This window comes from Condylostylus longicornis, unplaced genomic scaffold, assembly GCF_029603195.1.
Source record: "Condylostylus longicornis isolate FDR11 unplaced genomic scaffold, ASM2960319v2 ptg000145l, whole genome shotgun sequence".
NCBI lineage: Eukaryota > Metazoa > Arthropoda > Insecta > Diptera > Dolichopodidae > Condylostylus > Condylostylus longicornis.
Genome location: NW_026578113.1, coordinates 544,025 through 562,650, shown reverse-complemented (window position 1 = coordinate 562,650; position 18,626 = coordinate 544,025). Strand labels below are relative to the sequence as shown.

Genomic DNA, 18,626 nt, shown 5'->3' with positions numbered 1-18,626 from the left:
AAACAGATATAAATAGAAGAAAAAAATTTAATTATATAATATTATTCCATAAATTGAATAATTCAACAGAAATGTTCCTGTTAATAATTTAACTGGAATACAAATCTCACTTATTAAAGAAATTCCATTTTTTGGATTTTGATCCAATAAGTCCATACAGTATAAAATCCTGTTATTAAGTGCAATATACCATATCTTCTGTTAGTAATACAACACAAAGAGTAATCAAAACCTGGTAATAAATACTATACTGTCAAATAAATTGTTCGCTAAATAGAAATATTTTTATTTAGGAAAACTAGTTTATCAGAGATTCTACTGTATGACGTAACTTTCTTTTTTAATATTTACCACACAATTTAAAAACAAAAAACTTTCGAAATCTAATCAGCGAATATGTAAAATTTATTAAATTCAACCTGTTACCACGTCAATTTCAAATATTCCCCGGAAATCTTTGTGTAATCGTGTTTAAATGGAAGTCAAGAAAATTTTATATATTTGTTTTCATTTTAAATACACTATTAATTTATTAATTGAACTCAAAATTTTGATTTAAACTAAACCATTTAATTTTAAATTAATTCAAAATATAAATTTTTCATTAAATTTCACTTGACAACTAATACTTATCTTAGTAATAAACATGTTCTCGATAAATTATCAAATTTTATCTTTGTAACAATTAGATTCATTCAAAATTTTTATAACATAAATATTATTATGTTAATTTATCAAAATACACAACCAGAATAATTCAAATGAACTCATGTTAAAGCAAAATATACAGACTTTAAAAAAATTTTTTATACCCGTACGAACGTATGTTCATACATACTAAATTTGTCTTACCGTTTGTAACGCTAAGAAATAATGGTCTGGGAAATATACTCAAATGTATGTTTTTAATCAATGTTGAATCGGTTTAACCATTTCCGTCCGTCCGTGCTGATAATAACCGTCCGTGCCAATAATTAAGCTAAATTCACCAAATTTTCACAAATAATTTATTATAGTAAATACAAGAACCCTATTTAATTTGGAGCTGCCATACAACGTTAAAATTATTTGACTATATCTCAGAAATTATAGAAGCTATTGGTATTGAAGCTAATTTTGTACAAGCGAATATGTTATTAGGGCTATTGTATTTAATAAAAGTCTTACACATTGCTTGGCTATTTCTGGTAGCTACCATGAATATGTAAAATAGCACTATACATATATAAAAAGCAAGTTATATATGAAACTCTATATCAATTATCTTCGACACTTAAAATTGTTTATTCGTACGGGTATCACAGAGTTGCAACGGTCAGCTATTCTCGTTTTTAACAATTTTTATTTAAAATTTATTTTAACTATTAATAAAAGAAATGATTTACAATAAATTATTGTGTAACATCAATAAATTCAATAAAATGAACAAAAATAAAATGTGAATTAGAAAAATTTTTTTTTTATTAATTTGACATTCATGTGTGCGTATTTTAGTAAGTAAAAATAATTAAAATTCAAAACACGACAAAACAAAAAATTGTGTTAAAAGAAAATAATTGAAAAAATGAAAATTTTATTTACACTTTATTTTTTGTTGTTGATTGAATAATAATTTTATTTAACAATTTTTTTGTATTTTATTAATAAAATTTTAAATTTAATATGGGTTTTTCTGTGTACAAAATAAAATTTAATTAATTTCACTTTTTATTCATAAATGATTAAGCAAATCAATTGGTTATGTTAGAATTTCAACATTGTATTACAACATTGTTGTAGAATTTTTATTAAAATTTCATATTTATAATGCTTATAAAGCATATAGTTTTAAGATTTCTGTAGCGAAATTTAATAATATTTTCGAAAATTTCAAAAAATTTGATAAATTTAATTAAGAATTTGTTTTCGTATTTTAAATAATTAAATTATACCTCATGTTTCCTAAATTATTAATGAAATTTCCCATAATTTTCTTGAAGGAATAATTTTTCTTTTATGAAATTTTCTTAATTTTTTTTTGAAAATTATTTTTAATCTTTTAAATAATGTTAATTTCACAATTTTCTTATACAATTTTTTGATAATAAAAAAAAAATTATAAAAATTTTCTTTTCGATTTTTTTTTTCTTATTATTTTTCGATTGGTTATGTAACACCACCTTGTATGAATGCAAAATGCAACTAAACTTATGAGCACATTTTTTTTTTTCAAAATTTTCTTTTGTTTCTTTTATTTAATGCAAAAAATTCACACACATATTATACACAATTACATTTAGAAATATTTTATTCATATCTGCAAAATACACAAGAATGTGTGCACAAGAATGTGTGTGTGTAATAATAGATTTTCATATAAATATATAAGCATGTGTCATTCACTTACCCGCGCATAGAAAAACTTAAATAATAACAATAGCAGAAAAAAAACAATTTTGTTAACAATATGTTTAAATATTTACATACATAAACTAACTATATATATACATTTATAGAAAGTAATATGAGAATTTGAATTGAAATATTGCAATATTGCATTTCATATATACATAATATATATTACATACATAATACAACAATATATACATAATATATCATTTCCTATACAATTATATCTAAGAATATTTTATTTAATGAACTTGTATACATTTACTGCATGCGTATATGCATCTATGCATCTATGTATGTAGTATTAACTAGTATACAATTTAAATTTTCGACTACACATATTATATTACATACATACATAAAATATTATATTCTGTATTTTGTGTATGTGTTGAATTTTTAAGCATAAAATATAAAACTTTTCTCTTTTAATTTAATTTCTTTTCAGTCTGCTTATTTAGTATTAGAATTGCTATCTGTTGGCCCAGTTTAAAAAAAAAGAAAATTAAGAAAATTAAACAATACAAAAGAGAAGCTAGCATACATATATATATATATATATATAGAGATAGAAATAACCTAATATATGAAAAATTTCATTGGAAAAATGCACATGGAAAAATGCACATGTTTTTCAATGAAAATTGCATTTTATTTTCACTTGTTTGTTTTTTGCCTTTAAAATTTTTCATAAATATTTTGTATAATTTGTTGAACATTTGTTAATTTTTTGCATACTTCAATTAATTTTGGCTCTAATTTACAAGTACTTAATACAAGTACTTAGCGTAAAACTAAATTGAGAAATCTTAGATTTTAAATTTGAAAATACAATACAAGTAGTTCATAAATATTATACAAAATAATTTTAAATTCAAATTTTCATAGAAAATTTGTATACATTTGTGTTCTCTTCGAAAATTTCCAACCCTTTAAGGGATATTTAAGAATTTTAAGGAACTTATCTCACTTATATATTTATCATATGATCTTAAATTTATTAAATTTGTTAAATAAAATATTTATAGTTTAAAATATTTAAAATTTGAAGAATAAATAAATTTAAATGATTATATTTAATATTTGTATATACAAGAGCTTTGGCCGATAAAACATTTATAAAATTTCAGTTTTAATTTTAATTTTTCCATAAATACATGATGAAATATTATAAAAATTCTCATTAATATAAAAAAAAACAAGTAAAAATTTTCCAGTTGGCATAAATCGATTGAAGTATACACTGCACCATTCATTGTTGCATAGCAATTGCTCAAACCTGTAAAACTATTCTACAGCAACTTTATGAATATTTCTGATCTGACATACGAGTATTACCATTATAATTGGACACACGACGATTAAATTTCATAAATCTAACTTTATTATTTTTCCGAATATTTAATATTAGATTTTGGAGTTGTATGGCAAATGCCTGAAACCGTTGCGCAAGTTGGTCAATTACAATAGCAATTGTCCTTGGCAGAAAAAAGTCCTTCATTTCGATTACATTATTCATTTTTGGGTTATCGAGCTGACATGTTGACGGACGGAAATGGCTCAATTTCAGACTGAAAATATATTTACATGTTCATAAGGCAGACGACTCATTCAAGTGGTTAAAAACTCCATACTAAAGTTAATATCACGAAGGTGTGCAGAGTATAACGAGCGCAATGTAAAAATTTTAAAAATTTTAAATTATTTTAATTTATTATTTTATTACTATAATATTTTTGTATAAAACTAATGAATATATAATAATATTCTCATTTTAAATATAATTTCTATATCTAAATTAATTGCAATTTTACAATATTCATTCTGTATTAAACGTAATATTTTAACGAAGATATATTATAATCCTTGAATTATATGAAATAGTTTGCATATCCTGAGTCTACAAATTTATGTATGCATACATGATGCATTTATTTGCATATAGAAATGTTCTTTCATTCAGTAATCTCTTGCTACTAAATCATTTCTTTTTTTTTCTCTTATAACATTAAGTATTTTATTACACACCCATACTATTGCCTGTGGGAAGACTATTTATCTTAAAAAGTCATTATTTGCATTTATATTAAATTTTCTTTCATTTTTATTTCAAAAAAGAGAAATAAAGGGTAGTAATAAATAATGTAATATTACAAGAAAATAAAATTATAAGAAAATGATAATAAACATAAAAATATTAGAAAAAATTATTTTGCAATATACTCGTACATGACAATAATTTAAACGCAGAATTTTTAACAATTTAATTTACTTAGACTCTAAATGTAATATGATTTTTATAAAAATTTATTGAAACAAAACTTCAAATATTTTAGCATTTGATTATTATTTAATTAATTATATATTGATTATACTTATATAATTTAGTTTCTTCTCTTATAACATACTTTCGATTCTTATTACTCTCGTTTGACTGTTAGAGACTAGATCGAGTATCTTCGTATTTTACTAACCAAGTGCGAGGAAAGTGAATAATAATCATAAACATTTGTATAATGTAATTTTCGAGTGAGAAGAATTATTCCGTATTGGATATCTCATTTTATTTTTCTAAAATGTATACAAAATTTATTCATTTTGTTATTGAAGACGTCAACGTTCAGTCGATAATTTGAGAAGACAATGTAAAAATCCTATTGAAAAAATGAGTAATCTTATTGGAAAAATAAAATATCCATTAGAAAAACTGAAAATTCTGATTTGAAAGTATGAATAAAAAGTAAGATAAAAAAGCGAAATACACGATTAGGCTGTTAAAATTTCACTCCAAGCTCAATTTATTTTCTTTATTTTCGAATAGAATCTAAATTTAATAGTAATTTTAGCGCAATTTTATTTCTCGTAAAAATCCTCTAAATATTCCAATAAAAATTGACTATATTTTCTTGTTTTTCCTAGCTTTGCTATATGAAAAACAGTTTTAATTCGGAAATTGTTTAAAATTCAGAAAGTATACTTATATATTTAGAAAAACATTGTAATTTTGATCATAATAAAATCAAATGAACTGTAGTTATCTTTTAATTTTATAAACTCTAACCCCTTTAAAATAGAAAATATTTTCTTAAAGAAAACCAACCATAGAACAGATTCTTGTGTACATAAGTATAAGAATTTAGGGCAAAAACATTAAATATAATAACCGCTATAATAATATTTAAACTTTCATCATAACAGAATTAAATATTTTAATTTTATATTGAAAACAAAATTCAATAGTTTTGTTGTATTTTTGTTCCAGCATTTTATATGTTAAATTTTTTATTTTTCAACTAATTGGAAATGTGAAAAATATAAGTTAAATGACTTGTTCAGGCATAATAAAAATTAATGAATAGTGAAATATTTATAGAGAAAAATTTTCGCAATTATTTTGTATAAAATATTTTGTTGAATTAGTTCGATATTAACTCAAGTACTTATAAGTACTAAATAGCTATACAAAAATGAAAGAATACAGGATCAAAAATAAAGATTAAGTGAAGCGTATGGGAGAGTTTAAGAATACAAAAAAAATTTATAAAAAATGTCACCATACCAGCAGAACAGTTACTGTTATGCTTAATTAAAAATTCTATAACAATCAAATATATTTTATTAAACAAAAAATTGGCGAAGCCTGAAAGTATGCAAATTTTCCTTTTTTTTTCTCTGTAATGAAAAATAACAGATTTGTTTTTTTTTTTCATTATATTCTTCAAATTTCGTTCAAAAATTAAATTTTTTATTAAAAAAAAGAAATTAAATTTTAATATTATAAAAAATTTAATCCGAATTTAACTACCCTTACATATTTTTTGCTTTCGAATTTTTTCATTTTATATAAACTAGTTATCAAAAACGGAAATTAAATTTTTGTTCTTTTGATTCTAGGAAAGAAAAAACACCATTTTCATCAATTAGTAAAAGTTAAAAGTGGGAAAAAAGAGACATTGTAAACATACATACATACATAAAATTCTATTTTACAAAAATTTTTTATATGCGTTATTCAATTTTTGTATGTTTTTTCTTCCAACATAAATAAAGTTCATTCACCTGTAAGTAGGTGGCCTCGAATAAAAATATATAAAATTAAAAGAAGAAGAAAAATATATAAAATTTTTGTATTCCTTATCCGCCTAATAATAAATGGAGAGTAAAAAAAAATTCTCTTTATCAATAGTAAAAAACATGAACCTATAGGGAAGTAAAACAACAACAAAAATTTATTTAATATCATTTTCATCCACCTATATGTTTAATCATCGGATAAAATGTATCCATGTTAAAGTGAGAAGAAAAGAAAAGAAACAAAAGAATAAAAATTTATTGATTTTACACTTAAGTGCTTTTTGGAGAACGAGAATATTGAGAGGATTATTTTCATTTCAATATTAATTATACAAGGATATATAGAAAAATTTACAAGTACCCAACTCCCTTCCCCTCAGCTGATACAACATAATGAATTTTTCCTTTTTTCTTGAAAAACATTTTCAAAGGTTTTTCATATGCTATAAAAATTTAACACAAAATATATTCATCATCGGCTATACTTCTTATATTTTATGGACAAAAAAACATGTTCTTGTAATCTAAATGAAAACTAATTAATGACAGATAAGAGCAATAAATTATTGGAAAAACATAAGAGAAATCAAAAAAAGAGAAGAAAGAGAAAAAAAATGAAAACGTTGACAAATTTTAAATATGAACAATCGATTCTACAAAGAATTTAATGGTTTATTGTTCTTTCTCTTTCGTATATCATTGGGAATACATGCAGCTATACATAGAAATGATAAGAATTCAAAATTGGTTTTGAATATGCAAAAAAATATAATTAAACAAATTACCTGATCTCTCATTACAATAAGAAATATCTGCTTCAAAACTTAATTAATAATATTGTTAATTAATTTCTTAATTAAAAATTGTAATTGTATGTTAAAGATATAATAGACTCTCACATTTTACTGAAAATCTTATACTATTCAAATTTAATTGAATTTAATAGAGAGTACAGCATGCTAAACATTAGGTTAGCAACTGTGTTATTTAAAACTGTTTGCTTTGATTTTAAGAGAAGATTTAAAATTTAAAAAAAAAATTTTCTAAAATTGTCTTACCAAATACAGAACACTATTTAACAAATTTTCAATTTAAATACACAAGACTTATTAATATTAAATTACAAGAAAGCTTCACAGCAAAAATTTGTTCATTAATCATACAAAAAATTATTACTCATTTAAAATTAAAACGTGAAAATTTAATATACGAGGAATGTTACTGTTTCACCCTGTACAAAATTATACATTATTGTTTACGGCATCAAAAATGCGAAAAATTTTTTGTTTAGAACTAAATTGTCAAATCTCAACGGATTTCGAGTTACAGGGATTTTAACAAATTTTCACGAAATTACTTCTACTTGCAGCCGATTTACTTATAATTTCTCTTTCGAAAATAGAATTCTGAAAGGAACACATTACTTGTGTCCCTTTTTTTACTACAATTATAAACAAAGCCACCATAATACCGTGTATATCAAATAAAATTTTCGTTTCATAAAAACAAGATAAACTTTATTAAGTATGTTGAAAAAATTATCTGCCTTTCAATAACAAAAATATGAAAAAAAAAATATTAAAATAAAAATTAAATCAAATACATTATATCCGGGAATAATATTAATTTCACACTCACTATCATAACTTTTCGAAATTTAATAGGGTATCGTATAGATTCTAAATATATTTACTTAAAAATAAAAAAAAAATGAAAAAAAAAATTACGAATATTCCTAAATAAATATTATTTTTAACAAAAAAAAAATCAAAAAGCAAAAAAGGTAATTTCCTTTTCTCTGATTTATGTCAAAAAATAATAGCAAAATAAAGAAAAATAAAAATTTTCAAGGATAATTCATAAGAATTACAAAAGTAAAAAATTTCATACAAAGTTTTAATATAAATTTTTTTTTTTAATAAAAAAATTTTCTAAGAAAAATCTATATGTTAATGAAATGTGTAAGTATGTGTGTATCAAAAGTTTGTATTTTTAATTTAGATTTAAAATTAAAATTAAACAAAACATTTTTACAAATACATACATATACATATATATATATATTAATATAAATGGCATTTACACATTTTTACTTACATGCCAATCTATAAAGAATTTCAAATGAAAAAAATTATAAAAATATTTTTTCTTTTCTTATTTTGTAGAAAATTGGAAAAATTCTTTTTGAAGAACAGTGAAAATAGTGGAAAGAATTTTTCATTTTCATGAGATCTATATTTGATTTCTTCAATATGAAGTTTTAATTAAAAATATTATTAAGTTTTCAGCTAAATTATAGGAAATAGTTTAAAAACACAAGAATAACAGCAAAAATTTTCAATTAATTTTAGAATAATGCCTGAAAACAGTTAAAACGCGTATGTTTTATTTAAAATGTGAGATTTTATTTAGCTGAATAATAGGTGAAATGATCAAATAATCAGCTATAACCAGACTGTAATTTATAGCCAAATGATATGACAACAAGTCAATCAGGATAAAAGTGATCTCAAATTTTATATAGAGGTGTAGGTAACCTCGACTACGAAAAATGATATGATATAGAAACAAGCTCGAGTACATTTACATTCCTCGATCTGTAGTCAGTGTAATGACGGAGTAAGTGTATATCTTAACATTTAAATAATGCAGGATTATCGCTTATATTCGTGAAAATGTCGAAGTATGTCTTTGGTCTGATGGTGGATATAGGAACGATTGTGTAGAAAATCAAATTGAAGAAAAAAATAATTTAAAAAACCTAACACGAAATCAAGTCAAAATCTTCATCCGAAATCAAACGAACCTCAATAGCGAAATTAAGTCTATAAATTTTTAACAAGAAAATACCGGCCGACGGAAATTAAGTTCAAATTATCAACAAGAACGCATTATTAAAACGCATTGTCATATCACAAATAATTGAGACAAGAGCTATAATAAGTTGTGATTTGGCAACTCTGCTCAACAAATCACAACTATTTCATAATTTTGAATTTCTGGGTTTGAGATTCATCAGCAAATATAGAATTATCAGCTAATTGATATATATATTTTTTTAAATTCTTGTTAAATACCTAAAAAAAAATTTTAAAATTGCTCATTAAAGACGTTCCCATTTGATGTTTAAATTTAATTTTTCGTTTTTTTTTGGTTTTTTGTCTTTATCAATATTTGTGTATATGATGCACACATATTTAATGGCACCAATAAATTATTTTCATCTATTATTAAAATAATATTTATTGAAATATTTTGAAATAAAGGAAAATTATTTGTTTAAGTTCAAAATGTAAATCATAAAATTTAAACACGAAATTCTTAATATTTTATTATTAATGGTATAGAAGCATTGTAATATTAAAGTCTTATTTAGAGCGGATGTGTGTATAAACAGTACAATACGGTTAAATTGACCACCGAATATGTTAGATTTTTTCTGTTCTTTAAAGTTTATTATTACAAAAATCTATACTTCTACAATATTTCGTAATACTATAATGTAATATCAATATTACAATACTCTAGAATATTATAATATAAAAAATCAACGACAGACACAAACGTAGTATTCAAATTTTGTTTTTATAAGCTTTTTAAACAAAAATTTGAAAATCAAATTACATATGTATTCTTCTTATAAACATTGACTATTTTTGGCATTCAGTACAAAAATAATTTTGAAAACTTCAAATTAAAAAAATTGTTCATACATTCACCAGATTGCTCCAACATACAAAACGATCGACGTCCTTTTGTGAACTGCAATATTAGTATGTATGTATATTGAATTTACATTCTTATTCGCTAGCTGTTAGATAACTGGCACACATCTTGTATTATAGAGAATATCATAATATCTATTCAGTAGTGTTATAAACAAAAATTACTTTAAAAATTAATTTTCCACAAATTTATAAAATTAAAAATTTAACACATTTTGCTCTAATAAAATTTTATATGAAAACTCATTATATATACATAACAATGTGTGTGTATGAATGTATATTAAAAGAAACCACTTAATAATAAAAACTTAAAATGTCAACCATCTCCATTAAAGCACTATTACCCGTTTTCACTTTATTTAACTACATTATGTACATTTATATATATTTTAATATATTTTTGGCGGCATTTTTTATGTCCCCACCCCAATTGTCATTAATTGCTTCATTAAATCGCAATTGAAGATACAAAAAAAAAAAAATTAATTTTCAATGTCAAACTTTCAATTTTACAATAAATTAAAAAAATAATTTTTATAAATTGCTTTCTTAAAGTTTGTCACTTTTAATAAATATGGAAATTTTTCCATAATTTAAACAACAATAATATAAAAATTAATAAAAAAACAAAAATTTAAATTTAAAATAAAGTCATTGTTTACATTTACAGAGGAGAAAATAACAAAAAATAGTATTGAAGAAGACCACAAAAATAAAAAAAAATGTAGAATTAAAAAAGATTATAGAAAATACTTTTAAGCTTCTTCAAACGGATTAGAAAAAAAAAATGACAATGAAGTCATCAAAACCACAAAATTTCAGTAAACAAAAATATTATTTTATTTATACATATATATATGTATGTATATGTATTTATGTACACTTATTATCTACAGATAATCAATAGAAACCACAAAAGTTTGACATTGTCTGTGGTAAACACAAAAATATGGCAAATAATAGAATAGTTATTCCAGTAAATTGCAGGAAACTCAAAATAGACCAGCTCAAATTTAGAATAAAACGAGAAAAAATAGAGTTGACCGTGTCAATTCTGTGATACCCGTAGGAATTTGTTATGCTATGTGCGAATAAATATGCTACAGCCGACTATGGGACAGACTAAGACTTTAAGTTATCGTATTACCATTCACTATTTTTCAAGATATGGCCATCAAAATATGGATTTCAATATTTTCTAAGATATGGCCAAACTACTGTTGAAGTTGTATGACAACTAGACCAGAAGGAACCAAGCAATTTCAATGACTTTTATCAAACACATTGACCCTACTGATATATTTGCAAGTGTGTAATTTCAATATTACAGCTTTTATAGTTTCTGAGATATAGCCAAATAACTTTTGCAGCTGTATGGCAGCTACCCGAACCAGTACCCTGATCATATCCAATTTAAATAGGTTTCTGACACTTACTACAATAAATAATTTGGGAAAATTTGGTGAACTTATCTCAATTAGTTTTTTTGTCAATTAGATTCAGAACTCGACGCTGATCAAAAACATACACTTGAGTCTATATCTCAGACCGTTATTTCTTAGCGTTACAAATGGTAGCAATCATCATTGTTGTTTCGCAAATTAACAATGCAGCGTGCAGTTCTTTATCTTTCTTGATAATTTTTTATAAGAATAGCTAATGGAAATTCGTTCATACAACTGCAATGCAGAGAGAATAAAAAAAATTTTTCTCCTTGAACTGGTTTTGTAGCTCAGTTGGTAGAACGTCCGCTTAGAAAGCAGTAGATCACTGAATTTTTAATATTTCTGACTTGAACCGTTCTTTGATTACGTCAACCAGTTTTTTTTTTGTGCAGTTATGTGAAGGAATTCCTGTTAATTTAATTGTACAATTTCAAGTTTAATTTTCTACAAAATGATGGCAACACTGAATGAAATATTTTTTTTAATATTTTATGACTTATGATGATTTTATACAGATGCTTTAAATTGCCTATTTGAAATTTTAATTGAACAATGAATAAACTCTGTTTTATATGACTGGGTGTATAGTTTTAACTATAATTGCTACTTTAATCAATAATTATAAATTTATATATGTATAGATTAAAATGCACCCTATTGGATTTCAAAATAATTAATTATTAATTAATTATACACCCATAGAGAAGTCACAGTAATTTATTAAATGTAAAAATAATAAAAAAGGAGCAAAAAATAAGGTACACTATGTGACAACAATACTTAGTAATTAAATAAGCGAGATTATATTATTCCTGTATAGGAAAAAAAATTATATTTAATTTATTATCCTAGAGGGTATACTCGTATTTAAAAAAAATAATTTTCCTTTTTTTTCTAAAATATTGTTTTCCGTTTACACTATTATTTATAATTAAATTTTCTCATGGGTTCGCCCTTGAAAACTTTCCATATAGATTGTTGTTATTTTTTTTTTTTTAATTTTATTTTTATAATAGGTAAATATTTTATATAATTTTATTTTTTATAGATATACATATATACACATATAAATATAGTCATGTACATTATTTGGCGTTTTCTAAGAATATTTTAATTTATACAAGGCTATGTTTGAGATTTTTCGGAGAAATGTTGTTGCAAAATTTTTTATTATTATTGTTTCGTAAAAATATAAATTTATTATACAATATAATAAAAAAAATTAAAATTCAAAAAAAAAAATTAATGGCTAAAATATCCAAAAATTATTACAAGCATGCTAAACAAGAAGGAGCATGGGCTTTTGTTGTCGTAGTTTGTCGTGGATTTCCACTTATTTGTTTCGTTTTTGTTTTTCGGATGCATTTTCAGCTGTTTCTGGGATTCGGTATTGACTGTCGGACTTTTTACAGAGAGAATCCGAGTAACTTAGTTGAGCTTTTCAAGGTGACGCGTCATAGTGCGGACTATGGGATGCATGAACCGGTTACAAGTTAACTTGTATTCGTCTGCTTTTGTACGAACGTAAGTAAGAGGGTGTTTAAGGCCAGACTTTGTAGTAGCATTATTTAATTTTATTGGCGCTTTCTATTGACTCGCCGTGCAGTAGTTGCATACATTTGAGTTTTACTCTTTATTTCTTAATTTACCTATTAATCTTAAATTGTTACTACTAATCTACTAATATTATCTTTGACTCTCTTTTTCCCTTTCACATCCCTCCCCATCTATAAATGATGATGATTTTATTTATAGTTACTGATAGCCACTATACTAGCCACTATAATAGATGCTTGTACTAAGCAATCATCTGATATATATACACCATATATACATGTGGTTTCCAGCTTTTAATATTAAAAAATAATTGAGTGCCTAAGGACAATTTTAATTTTTTTTTCAAAATTTGAAAATAAAATTCAACTTTTCATGCATTCAAAATTGAAAGGCAATTAGAAAAATTTTAGTTTAAGTTTTCATTGCTCTCTTAATTGAATGGCAACTCCAAATATAATGTTGGCAACACCATAGACATCTTCTCAGAGTTCAAATTTCTATTGAAATCGTTTATATTACAATGGCTAACAACTGACCATGAAATTTTATTCTTCTAAGCGCATAAATATTTCATTTGTTTTTTAGTTGTTTGAATACCTACAATCAGAATTACAACAATAGTTTAATGAAAATAAATTTTTTAATTAAAAATCACAAATTTATTAACCACAACTCATGAAAGGATAATGAAAAGAATTCAAGGTGAAAAATTATATTCAAAACTTGACTTCTTCGGCAAAGGACACTAACAACACAGTCGATTTTCAATTATTTTCCAATAATATTTTAATTTTATACATGAACTTTTCATGGAACTTTCAATAATTCACACTGAATTCCGTACTAAATACAAAAATCTCTTGAAAATTTACAAAATTTCAATTCATTTTTTTTTAATTCGTGGCATAATATTTCGTCGTAAAACAAAAAATTCAAAATATTATCCTTGCATTTTTAAAACATTTTTTTCCCCCTTCTATTCATATTGTATCATAAATCACTAAAATAACTATTGCATTACATCATACTATATTTATGAAACAAGACACAAAAATAAAATCACTTTCTTTGTTCATATATTAAAAAAAAAAAAAAAATTCTATATACTTGCCAACTTTTTAGAACGTAATTTCCATCAACTTTTATAATTATTATTACTCATACACAAATACCCGAAGCATACTTTTTACAAGAGGAAGGGAAAAAAAACAATAAAAACAAGTTTTCTTCTATACCACACCCTCGGTTTGGACACTTAAATGTAAAGAACACTTAAAAATTAGTTAGACTATATAAAATATACTCCTACGCTTTGGTCAAGGTTAAAAATCTAAATATTATGTATGAAAAATAAGTATTCTCACATCCCCCACCCCTCTCACAAAAAAAAAAAGAAAAATAAAATTAATTTTACATATTGGATTAAGGCAAATATGTGTAAGATTAGAGGAAATTAAAAATTTTTGAGCAAAATTTAAAAAAAAAAAACGTATATCAGTTTTTTATCTTTCAACACGTATGTTAGGTTTTAGGACAATAATAATAAATTTCTTTAATTTGATTAAAAAAAAGAAATACAATACTGTAAATTTGTAAAATTAAAAATTTTAATTAAAAATATATTTGGATAGTCTATAAAATCGAATAAAATTTTAAGAAATTTCCAATACAAATTTAATTTTAATCGATTTTAAATGTCTTAGCATATAGTCCTTAAAAAATTATAATGCAAAAATATTTTACTATGTGAACATAAATTATGTCTAATAATATTAATAATATTTTAAATGAAACGTAACTCAACACATTTCTGTTTAGCCAAAAGGCGATTAAATTTTAATATTTAGATTTTTACCTATAAAACTGTTTCTTTTTTTCGATAAAACGATTACATTTTATAATATCTCGAATACTTTCGGGAAATATGTGTTAATCTTAGAAACACCTTAGTTCTATAATATAATTAATAATTAAATGTGGTAGATAAATCACTATTTATTTGAGATGGTCATGATAATTTTACGATATTACATTTGTAATTTACTAAAGCAAAATTTATTCAACTAATTTTCGTACCGTAGAAAACCTTGTCCTTTAACCGTATATTTTTGACTGTAAATGTAAGCGTTTCAATATTTTATTTTAGATTTGGACCATTTTCAAAACCAGCCATTCATAATTAATAGTCTCACGTCAAAATACGGTATTCCTCTAATATTGTAAAAAAAATTAAAAATATTTTATTTGAAAAAATTTCATAAATTAAATTTTTGTTATGCGACAGTTTTATTTTGCAAGTAGTTCCAATATACGTAAAGTAATAGCATAATTTAATTTTAAAAATTCATTTTAGAAAATTTAATACAATTTACAACAAAAAAGTAATTTGATTGCCATTTGCTTACATAAGTTAAAAGTATGTATTACAAAAATCGTATGAAAAATCAAAATAAATTTTTAAAATTGCATACTTTTAGGGAAATTTTTTATTAAAAATGAAAAATAAATGTAGTAAACATACACAACTGTTGACTTTATGAATAATTCAAATATTTTTGGCTAATCCTAAGATCCAAGGTTTTATTTTCCGGAATTACATATTTCAAATTATAAATGTATATAAAGCACTAATGAAGGTTACCTAACTGTCTTAATATTATCGTATTGCAAGATTGTTTGAGGATAACATTAATTAAAATGTCATAATAAAATGATGTTTATACCTGCGATTATGTACCTGAACTGTAATTATATGCAGTGACGCTAAAATAATTTTTAATTTTAATCTCAAATTTTAAATTTTTCAAAGTTTTTCTACTGCGTCAACTTCTCGAAATATGTCGAGGGCAACCTTTCGTGTAGGTGTCAACAATAATAATTATGTTGTCTGTCACAATAACACTAATCATCTTTGTCATTACCATAATAACACTAATTTTTAAAATTGTTTTTATTTTATTTTTCATTTTAAATATTTTTTTTAATGATAAACGCCTAAAGTTATTTGTCAATTAAAAAATCTATCAATTTTTAAGAAAAAATTAATTCTAATTATAGCTAGGCTAGCTATACTTTTTATTTTATTCCAGTTAACTTCCACTTCTTTAGATTATTATCCTTTTTTATGTACATATTGTGTACAGATGAATAATTTAACTTTTATTTTCTCTTATTTTTACGAAATAATAAAGTTAATTGAAATGAATTCTGTATATACTTTATTTACAGAAATAGAAATAATTTGAGTTTTAATTAAAATTTCTGATTATTTAATTATAAGCAAGGAAAAAAATTATTTTTCTTGTTTTCTCCTCCTTATATACCATAAGGAAATCTTTTATAAATTTTCTAAAAATAGAAAATTTATTATATTCTTTCTTTTTAATATTATAATAATTAAAGTAAAATTAAAATAGCTTCAGGTGTCAGATATAGATTTTATATAATATTTTTACATTGTATATATACATAAATATGTACGGCATATTATGATAAATAATCAACAGGTAAGCAATAATCATTTAATTGAAATAATTATGTACTACATATAACTATATCTTACATATAACTATATTTTTCGAGCTTAAGCATAAAGAATACTTATATTTAGAAAAAAATTTAAATAATAAAAGATTAAAGAAATTTGACGAGTCATTCAATATATGGTGATTCTATGTAATTGTCATTTGCTTTGAAGAGTTAACAGTTGAATATAAAAAGAGTTAACAGTTGAATATCATCGTTTATGCGTTACAGCTGAGATGACTGCTCAATTTATTCAATACGTTAAGATCATTTTAAATTTTAGAATACGAGATAAGTTCTAATACTATTAGAATTCGAAAAATTTATATCTCTGCAAAAATTTAATAGAATTGTAAGTTTTCCAGCTGCCTTTCAATTTCTTTTTGTGCAATATGTAAAAAACGGACGAAAATTCTTCTTTTAGACAATACCTACTAAAACAAGAATTTCTTAGAGTAGCTGATTATGCCACTCCAACCGAGTAGTTCTTAAACCGGCAAATTTTTCCCATTTAAAAACTAAAAATATTCGCATAATATTGCAATAATAGAATATCAACCCCACAAAAATTCCAATAAAATCAAGTATTTTTAATAATCCAAGTCATTTTATTTAAATATTAATTAAAGTTTACTTTCTCCAAAATTATAACTAAATTGTGGGCAAAATTTATTAATTTTTTTAAAATTTTAAATAATAATAATATTTTTTAATAATAAATAATATTTTTTTTTATAATAATAATATCGCCTAAACGTTAATAATTAATTCTACCAGATTTCATTAAAATTAAATTTCTATAATATTAAATTTTTATTCATCAATCAATCATAATAATTCTAAAACGATTAATCTTTTATATTAGTAATTGATATTTAATTTCCTATACCTTATTTTTTTTTCCTATATATAAACTGAAGGGACTTAAATGCCATAATTCTTGGTCATTCATAATTATTGTCTTTTTTGAAATGACTTTATAATGAATTTATTATTGATGAGGATTTACGAGTAGTATAGAATTTATTAAAAACATTCAATTAAAGTAATATTTTATTAGTGTTTTCTCATTTTATTTAATAATATAGAAGAATTATTGAAATACATTAAAAATATTTCCTATTGGACATTAAGCCTTATGTCCTATAATGTCCTATTGGACATTATAGGTACCGTATATTAGTAAGTGGGCGAATATTTTACGCGTAGGTGTATAGAACACATTCATATTGGTAATATACACGAAGGATTACATTCATTATAGTTTTTTTATTTTGTCTTCCGCATTTTACTTAAGCTTATTATTTGTGCGTATATAAGGATGTTTAAGGAAGAAAAAAAAATATTGTTATGTGAATTTCCTTTGCTATTTTCTTTATTTTATTTTTACTATTTTTTCGTTTCTATTCTTCCTTCATTATTGCCTCTTCAACATGTTTTTAATGTCATTAAAATTCACAATTTTTCTTGCTAGTTTTCTTTTATTTTTATATAGAAAATGCCAAAGTAACGCGTGACATCAATTTAAAAACAAAGCAACAAACAACCTTTTTATAATTTCTTGGTTTTTTTGTTGTGCTTATTAAATTTATTGTAAAAATTTCTATTAAAAAAGTTTTCCATTTTTTGTTTTATTATAACTTGTTTCTACTATAATGGATGAGTGTTTTTGTTTTAGCTTCTGGTTCGGCAAACTTTAAGATCAGGAAATGTTTTTTAAAAAATTTTGTAAGTAAGAATTTTTAATAATGAAATTCTGTAATAGTTGAAAAAAATTTTTGATATTCTCAATAAATTCATCAATTTTAATTTGTTTGTTTTGGAATAGGAGAACATACTTAAATTTAAAATAAATACTCGCATAAGGAAGCTACGTTATGTTTTGGTTCAAAAATTACCTGACTTTACA

General features: G+C 23.1%; 1 long non-coding RNA gene across 1 annotated transcript in view; it reads right to left on the bottom strand.

Moving 5' to 3' along the window:
* LOC129615739 (uncharacterized) overlaps positions 1–18,626 on the bottom strand; it is a 66,726-nt gene that overhangs the window by 2,907 nt on the left and 45,193 nt on the right. The gene's annotated exons all lie outside the window — the stretch shown is intronic.